General features: G+C 41.9%; 1 non-coding gene across 1 annotated transcript; it reads right to left on the bottom strand.

The window, feature by feature from the left end:
* Positions 1-6379: 6379 nt before the first annotated feature.
* Positions 6380-6498, bottom strand: LOC123688315. The gene has a single exon (XR_006749844.1). It is a non-coding gene; the product is annotated as a 5S ribosomal RNA (ribosomal RNA).
* Positions 6499-10000: the final 3502 nt, after the last annotated feature.

Genomic DNA, 10000 nt, shown 5'->3' with positions numbered 1-10000 from the left:
AAAATTATTCAAGGGGCAAAATAAATTCACGAGAGTAGGTCCGATTACCGCTGGATCAGACGACGATCGTAACTTGTTGGATACAAATGTATCCGATGTATGTACGTCGTCCCTCTCTGATCTACGGTACGTGGACCGACCCAAGATGCACACGATAATTTTAGCTGACTTCATGCCGAAAAGTCGATTCACGTCATGCATCGGTATCTTAAATCGCGCCGTAAAGTCGTTCACGTCATGCATCGGTATCTTAAATCGCGCCGAAAAGTCGGCTCACGTCATGCATCGGCGTCTTTTTTTTGTGCCACCGATGCATGACGTGAACGACTTTTCGGCTCGATTTAAGATACCGATGCATGACGTGAACGACTTTACGGCGCGATTTAAGATACCGATGCATGACGTGAACGACTTTTCGGCGCGATTTAAGATACCGATGCATGACGTGAACGACTTTACGGCGCGATTTAAAGCTATACCGATGCATGACGTAAACAAGATCACACCGATGCAGCACGTTAACATTAAAGCCCGCCTAATCCGATCGATGGAGGCCGTCTCGAGTGTCCAACTTGCTCACAAGAGCCGAGAAACAAACCGATGCATCACGTAGACAAGATCGTACCGAATGTTAACACAATCCAAAAGGAAATAATCTTAGATGAATATCGATTCTGATTATTGATTTTTCTTTCGCGATATTGATAGAAGACATCTGAATGAATTTCGAATTAATTCCGAAATCAAAAAAATATTTTCAATAAATTTTTTTTCTAGAGTACCTCGGTCTTTTCTATTTTTTTTCCAAGTTTCGTACGTCAATCAACATACATCCCAGAAAAAATCATCTCTCTAACTATCCTGGTTCAAAAGTTGTATCGGAACTTTTCACGTCGAAAAAGAACATAGGCGAAAAAGGACGTGAACATTATTCCTTATAAAAATCAAACCCGACCATGGATTTTGATTCTGATTGTTGATTATCGCTACTAGAACATATAAGGAGGCAACCAAATCAAATTTGAGAAAATTCCACGATCAGAAAATTTTTTTCGAAAAAAAAAAAAAATCGTAATCACCTCGGTCATGGCGAGTTATTTTCCGTATTTCATTCCACAATCAACGTACAACATAGAAGAAATCATCTCTCTAACTATCCTGGTTCAAAAGTTGTATCGGAACATTTCACGTCGTAATATCTCGCCAAGTCCAGACCTCGGCGATAGGTAGTATCTGACACCGTCCGCTCGGGACTGACATCGACTTGGACTCGGGCTGATGATGGGGAGGCGTTTAAGGACGTGAACATTTTTCCTTATAAAAATTAAAGTCGACAATGAATATTGATTCTGATTACTGATTTACGCTTTAAAAACACATTAGAAGGCAACCAAATCGAATTTGAGGAAATTCCACGATCAGAAAATTTTTTTCGAAAAAAAAAAAATCCGAAAAATATTTTTCGATTCCGATTACTGATTTACTCTTTTAGAACACATTAGGAGGCAACCAAATCAAATTTGAGAAAATTCCACAATCAGAAAATTTTTTTCGAAAAAAAAAAAAATTCGAGGACACCTCGGTCATGGCAAGTTATTTCCCACAATCCATTCCCCGATCCACGTACATCCCAGAAAAAATCATCTCTCTAACTATCCTGGTTCAAAAGTTGTATCGGAACATTTTCACGTCGAAAATATATCTCTAAGTCCAAACCGATGCACCACGTAAACTAGGGCAGACCGATGCACCACGTAATATCGGGCAGACCGATGCAGAACGTAAACTCGATCATACCGATGCTTCACGTAATCTCGATCTTACCGATGCACCACGTAAACAAGGGCAGACCGATGCAGAACGTAAAGTAGATCTTACCGATGCACCACGTAATCTCGATCTTACCGATGCACCACGTAATCTCCATCTTACCGATGCACCACGTGAACTGGATCTTACCGATGCAGAACGTGAATTGGATCTTACCGATGCAGAACGTGAATTGGATCTTACCGATGCACCACGTAAACTCGATCATACCGATGCACCACGTAATCTCGGGCAGACCGATGCACAACGTAAATGACGATCGGGACCGGGGCGATCGGTCGTATCTGACACCGCCGGCTCGGTTCTAACATCGTCAATGAGTCGGGGTTGTAAAAAAGGACGTGAACATTTTTCCTTATAAAAATCAAACCCGACCATGGATTTTGATTCTGATTGTTGATTATCGCTACTAGAACATATAAGGAGGCAACCAAATCAAATTTGAGAAAATTCCACGATCAGAAAATTTTTTTCGAAAAAAAAAAAAATCGTAATCACCTCGGTCATGGCGAGTTATTTTACGTATTTCATTCCACAATCAACGTACAACATAGAAGAAATCATCTCTCTAACTATCCTGGTTCAAAAGTTGTATCGGAACATTTCACGTCGTAATATCTCGCCAAGTCCAGACCTCGGCGATAGGTAGTATCTGACACCGTCCGCTCGGGACTGACATCGACTTGGACTCGGGCTGATGATGGGGAGGCGTTTAAGGACGTGAACATTTTTCCTTATAAAAATTAAAGTCGACAATGAATATTGATTCTGATTACTGATTTACGCTTTAAAAACACATTAGAAGGCAACCAAATCGAATTTGAGGAAATTCCACGATCAGAAAATTTTTTTCGAAAAAAAAAAAAATCCGAAAAATATTTTTCGATTCCGATTACTGATTTACTCTTTTAGAACACATTAGGAGGCAACCAAATCAAATTTGAGAAAATTCCACAATCAGAAAATTTTTTTCGAAAAAAAAAAAAATTCGAGGACACCTCGGTCATGGCAAGTTATTTCCCACAATCCATTCCCCGATCCACGTACATCCCAGAAAAAATCATCTCTCTAACTATCCTGGTTCAAAAGTTGTATCGGAACATTTTCACGTCGAAAATATATCTCTAAGTCCAAACCGATGCACCACGTAAACTAGGGCAGACCGATGCACCACGTAATATCGGGCAGACCGATGCAGAACGTAAACTCGATCATACCGATGCTTCACGTAATCTCGATCTTACCGATGCACCACGTAAACAAGGGCAGACCGATGCAGAACGTAAAGTAGATCTTACCGATGCACCACGTAATCTCGATCTTACCGATGCACCACGTAATCTCCATCTTACCGATGCACCACGTGAACTGGATCTTACCGATGCAGAACGTGAATTGGATCTTACCGATGCAGAACGTGAATTGGATCTTACCGATGCACCACGTAAACTCGATCATACCGATGCACCACGTAATCTCGGGCAGACCGATGCACAACGTAAATGACGATCGGGACCGGGGCGATCGGTCGTATCTGACACCGCCGGCTCGGTTCTAACATCGTCAATGAGTCGGGGTTGTAAAAAAGGACGTGAACATTTTTCCTTATAAAAATCAAACCCGACCATGGATTTTGATTCTGATTGTTGATTATCGCTACTAGAACATATAAGGAGGCAACCAAATCAAATTTGAGAAAATTCCACGATCAGAAAATTTTTTTCGAAAAAAAAAAAAAATCGTAATCACCTCGGTCATGGCGAGTTATTTTCCGTATTTCATTCCACAATCAACGTACAACATAGAAGAAATCATCTCTCTAACTATCCTGGTTCAAAAGTTGTATCGGAACATTTCACGTCGTAATATCTCGCCAAGTCCAGACCTCGGCGATAGGTAGTATCTGACACCGTCCGCTCGGGACTGACATCGACTTGGACTCGGGCTGATGATGGGGAGGCGTTTAAGGACGTGAACATTTTTCCTTATAAAAATTAAAGTCGACAATGAATATTGATTCTGATTACTGATTTACGCTTTAAAAACACATTAGAAGGCAACCAAATCGAATTTGAGGAAATTCCACGATCAGAAAATTTTTTTCGAAAAAAAAAAAAATCCGAAAAATATTTTTCGATTCCGATTACTGATTTACTCTTTTAGAACACATTAGGAGGCAACCAAATCAAATTTGAGAAAATTCCACAATCAGAAAATTTTTTTCGAAAAAAAAAAAAATTCGAGGACACCTCGGTCATGGCAAGTTATTTCCCACAATCCATTCCCCGATCCACGTACATCCCAGAAAAAATCATCTCTCTAACTATCCTGGTTCAAAAGTTGTATCGGAACATTTTCACGTCGAAAATATATCTCTAAGTCCAAACCGATGCACCACGTAAACTAGGGCAGACCGATGCACCACGTAATATCGGGCAGACCGATGCAGAACGTAAACTCGATCATACCGATGCTTCACGTAATCTCGATCTTACCGATGCACCACGTAAACAAGGGCAGACCGATGCAGAACGTAAAGTAGATCTTACCGATGCACCACGTAATCTCGATCTTACCGATGCACCACGTAATCTCCATCTTACCGATGCACCACGTGAACTGGATCTTACCGATGCAGAACGTGAATTGGATCTTACCGATGCAGAACGTGAATTGGATCTTACCGATGCACCACGTAAACTCGATCATACCGATGCACCACGTAATCTCGGGCAGACCGATGCACAACGTAAATGACGATCGGGACCGGGGCGATCGGTCGTATCTGACACCGCCGGCTCGGTTCTAACATCGTCAATGAGTCGGGGTTGTAAAAAAGGACGTGAACATTTTTCCTTATAAAAATCAAACCCGACCATGGATTTTGATTCTGATTGTTGATTATCGCTACTAGAACATATAAGGAGGCAACCAAATCAAATTTGAGAAAATTCCACGATCAGAAAATTTTTTTCGAAAAAAAAAAAAAATCGTAATCACCTCGGTCATGGCGAGTTATTTTCCGTATTTCATTCCACAATCAACGTACAACATAGAAGAAATCATCTCTCTAACTATCCTGGTTCAAAAGTTGTATCGGAACATTTCACGTCGTAATATCTCGCCAAGTCCAGACCTCGGCGATAGGTAGTATCTGACACCGTCCGCTCGGGACTGACATCGACTTGGACTCGGGCTGATGATGGGGAGGCGTTTAAGGACGTGAACATTTTTCCTTATAAAAATTAAAGTCGACAATGAATATTGATTCTGATTACTGATTTACGCTTTAAAAACACATTAGAAGGCAACCAAATCGAATTTGAGGAAATTCCACGATCAGAAAATTTTTTTCGAAAAAAAAAAAAATCCGAAAAATATTTTTCGATTCCGATTACTGATTTACTCTTTTAGAACACATTAGGAGGCAACCAAATCAAATTTGAGAAAATTCCACAATCAGAAAATTTTTTTCGAAAAAAAAAAAAATTCGAGGACACCTCGGTCATGGCAAGTTATTTCCCACAATCCATTCCCCGATCCACGTACATCCCAGAAAAAATCATCTCTCTAACTATCCTGGTTCAAAAGTTGTATCGGAACATTTTCACGTCGAAAATATATCTCTAAGTCCAAACCGATGCACCACGTAAACTAGGGCAGACCGATGCACCACGTAATATCGGGCAGACCGATGCAGAACGTAAACTCGATCATACCGATGCTTCACGTAATCTCGATCTTACCGATGCACCACGTAAACAAGGGCAGACCGATGCAGAACGTAAAGTAGATCTTACCGATGCACCACGTAATCTCGATCTTACCGATGCACCACGTAATCTCCATCTTACCGATGCACCACGTGAACTGGATCTTACCGATGCACCACGTAATCTCAATCTTACCGATGCACCACGTGAACTGGATCTTACCGATGCAGAACGTGAATTGGATCTTACCGATGCACCACGTAAACTCGATCTTACCGATGCACCACGTAATCTCGATCTTACCGATGCACCACGTGAACTGGATCTTACCGATGCAGAACGTGAATTGGATCTTACCGATGCACCACGTAAACTCGATCTTACCGATGCACCACGTAATCTCGATCTTACCGATGCACCACGTGAACTGGATCTTACCGATGCAGAACGTGAATTGGATCTTACCGATGCACCACGTAAACTCGATCTTACCGATGCACCACGTAATCTCGATCTTACCGATGCACCACGTGAACTGGATCTTACCGATGCAGAACGTGAATTGGATCTTACCGATGCACCACGTAAACTCGATCTTACCGATGCACCACGTAATCTCGATCTTACCGATGCACCACGTGAACTGGATCTTACCGATGCAGAACGTGAATTGGATCTTACCGATGCACCACGTAAACTCGATCTTACCGATGCACCACGTAATCTCAATCTTACCGATGCATCACGTAATCTCGATCTTACCGATGCAGAACGTAAACTCGATCATACCGATGCACCACGTTATCTCGGCAGACCGATGCAGAACGTAAAAAAAAAGCTTACAGCACGCGGTGTTCCCAAGCGGTCACCCATCCAAGTACTAACCGCGCCCGACGCTGCTTGGCTTCAGTGTTCTGACGAGAACTGGCAATTTCAGCGTGGTATGGCCGTAAACAACAAATATAGCGATATTTTCTATGATATCTCACTTTTTGGGAGCGGAAAGGACGTGAACGTTTTTCCTTATAAAAAATGAAATAACTTTTGGATATTAATTCTGATTGTTGATTTAAGTTTTAAGAACACATTAGGACATATCTCAATGAAATTTGAGGGATTTCCGAAATCGAAAAATATTTTTCGAAAAAAAAAAAAAATCCCAGAAGACCTCGGTCATCTCAAGTTTATTTCCATATTCTATTACACAATCAACGTACATCACAAAAGGAACCATCTCTCTAACTATCACAGTTAAATTTTTGTATCGGAACATTTCACGTCGGAATATCTCGCTAAGTCCAGACCGGGGAGATCGGTCGCATTTGACACCGTCCGCTCCGGTCTAACATCGTCTTGGAGTCGGGGTAACGATGGAGAGGCGTTTAAGGACGTGAACATTTTTCCTTATAAAAATTAAAGTCGACAATGAATATTGATTCTGATTACTGATTTACTCTTTTAGAACACATTAGAAGGCAACGCAATCAGATTTGAGGAAATTTCAAGATCAAAAAATTTTTTTCGAAAAAAAAAAAAATTCAAGAACACCTGGGTCATGGCAAGTTATTTCCCACAATCCATTCCACAATCAACGTACAACATAGAAGAAATCATCTCTCTAACTATCCTGGTTCAAAAGTTGTATCGGAACATTTCACGTCGAAATACCTCGCCAAGTCCAGACCGGGGCGATAGGTAGTATCTGACACCGTCCGCTCGGGACTGACATCGACTTGGACTCGGGCTAATGATGGGGAGGCGTTTAAGGACGTGAACATTTTTCCTTATAAAAATTAAAGTCGACAATGAATATTGATTCTGATTACTGATTTACGCTTTAAAAACACATTAGAAGGCAACCAAATCAAATTTGAGGAAATTCCAAAATCAGAAAATTTTTTTTCAAAAAAAAAAAAATCCGAAAAATATTTTTCGATTCTGATTACTGATTTACTCTTTTAGAACACATTAGAAGGCAACGAAATCAAATTTGAGTGAAATCCAAAATCAGAAAATATTTTTCGAAAAAAAAAAAAAATTCGAGAACACCTCGGTCATGGCAAGTTATTTTCCACAATCCATTCCCCAATCAACGTACATCCCAGAAAAAATCATCTCTCTAACTATCCTGGTTCAAAAGTTGTATCGGAACATTTTCACGTCGAAAATATATCTCAGAGTCCAGACCGATGCAGAACGTAAACTCGATCATACCGATGCTTCACGTAATCTCGATCTTACCGATGCACAACGTAAACTAGATCACACCGATGCAGAACGTAAACTCGATCATACCGATGCACCACGTAAACTCAGGCAGACCGATGCAGAACGTGAACTCGATCTTACCGATGCACCACGTAATCTCGATCTTACCGATGCACCACGTAAACTCGGGCAGACCGATGCAGAACGTGAACTCGATCTTACCGATGCACCACGTAAACTAGGGCTGACCGATGCATCACGTAAACGACGATCGAGAGGCGCGAAAGGACGTGAACGTTTTTCATTATAAAAATTGAAATAAATGATAAATAATGATTCTGATTGTTGGTTATCATTTTTAATAAGCATTAGGAGGCAACCAAATGAAATTTGAGGAAATTCCGATAATAGAAAATTTTTTCGAAAAAAAAAAAAAATTCATGAAATCCTCGGTCATCGCAAAATATTTACCATATTCTGTTCGATAATCAACGTATATTTAAGAAGGAATCATATCTGTATCTATCTTGGTTCAAATTTTGTATCGGAACATTTTGACCAAAGTCCGAGCTTCGGCCGAAACAGACACCGCTGACCTGGCCTATCGATCGACCGAGAGTCGGGGATAGAGCGTAAGTGTTGTCTGGAGGGGAACCCTGTGCTCTCCTGACATATATAGGGAAGGTGGTCGCGTTGGGCGATGCAGAACGTTTGGATCGGGAATTATATTTTTGGTTCAGCTATTGGAATATGGTTTATTGTTGGTATATATTGGCGAAATAACGTTCTTACTGACTGGGGATATTCATAAAAATGAGTCCGGAGATTTTCAGATCGAAGTCCGAGTGATCCGACTTGGAAGGCGTGTTGGGTGGGTCGAGATGGCTTAGATAGATCAGACGAGGCGGGCTAAGTGTTGACGTCATGCATCGGTCCATTTTCAGATTGAGTCCGAGTAATCCGACTTTGAAAGAGTGTTGGGTGCGTCGAGACTGTTTAGATAGATCGGACGAGGCGGACTAGGTGTTAACGACATGCATCGGTATATTTTCTGATCGGAGTCCGAAGAAATCGGCCCTAGTAGGCGCAGCGGACGGTCGAGACGGCCTCGGTGGGTCGGATCGATCGGGAAAAGTTTGCTAAATCGTGTCTGGAGGGGAACCTTGGGTTCTCCTGACATATATAGGGGATAAGGTTTGGGTGAACGATTCTTCACGTAAAAGTTGAGTAATTTATTTTTCGATAAGCTTTTGGATATTGATGAGAAGTATATGTATATCTTCGATTAAAAGAATTCTTACCGTCTCCATGTATATTATATTAGATATATAAGAAATAGTTAACGTGATGCATCGGCCGATTTCCGGATCGGAGTTCGAGAGATGCGACTTTCGATGCGCGATGGGTGGTTCGAGATGGCCTAGATCGATCGGACGAGGCGGACTAGGTGTTAACGACATGCATCGGCGGATTTTCTGATCGGAGTCCGAAGAAATCAGCTCTAGTAGGCGCGGCGAACGGTCGAAACGGCCTCGATCGATCGGACGAGGCGGACTAGGTGTTAACGACATGCATCGGCGGATTTTCTGATCGGAGTCCGAAGAAATCAGCTCTAGTAGGCGCGGCGAACGGTCGAAACGGCCTCGGTGGGTCGGATCGATCGGGAAAAGTTTGCTAAATCGTGTCTGGAGGGGAATCCGGGGTTCTCCTGACATATATAGAAGGGGTGGAGAATGGGTCCTGTCCTAGACTGTTTGGAGTTCTTTTTAGGATGATATTCAGTTGGTAAGTGGTAGACCCGAATCCGACCTCGGCGTTTGGGTACTGGCAAGGTGTGTTGGTTTCGGCTTTCGCATCTTGGGTCGCTTTCGTCAACCTCATGCAGCGAGGTCGCGGTCCGCTTCGTCTCTTTGTAGTCGAATGGCCTTTAAGCGACCAACCTTAAAATCGTGATCCTCTGCCCGTTGCGGGTTATGTTCACAAAAAATTTGCAACCACTCAATTCGTTCCGAGCGACAAATATTGTTGAATCTCGAATCACCGTGTCGTTATATTCACATGTATAGCGAAGGGTCGAGATGGAATGTGTATAAGAAATTAGTTGATAGCCGGGGGTTCGTATTATATATGGACGCCTTGGCGAGGGATTGTTTCTAGAAACTTTCTCATTTTTGATCGGTGTTTTGTCCGAGATGATGATGATGTATATATAGCTTGAGTCTCATGCTGACTGGGGGCTGTTACGTCGT

The sequence above is a fragment of the Harmonia axyridis genome, chromosome X, assembly GCF_914767665.1.
Source record: "Harmonia axyridis chromosome X, icHarAxyr1.1, whole genome shotgun sequence".
NCBI classification, from domain to species: domain Eukaryota; kingdom Metazoa; phylum Arthropoda; class Insecta; order Coleoptera; family Coccinellidae; genus Harmonia; species Harmonia axyridis.
The sequence above is the reverse complement of the archived record's forward strand: the minus strand, read 5'-3'. Positions and strand labels throughout refer to the sequence as shown.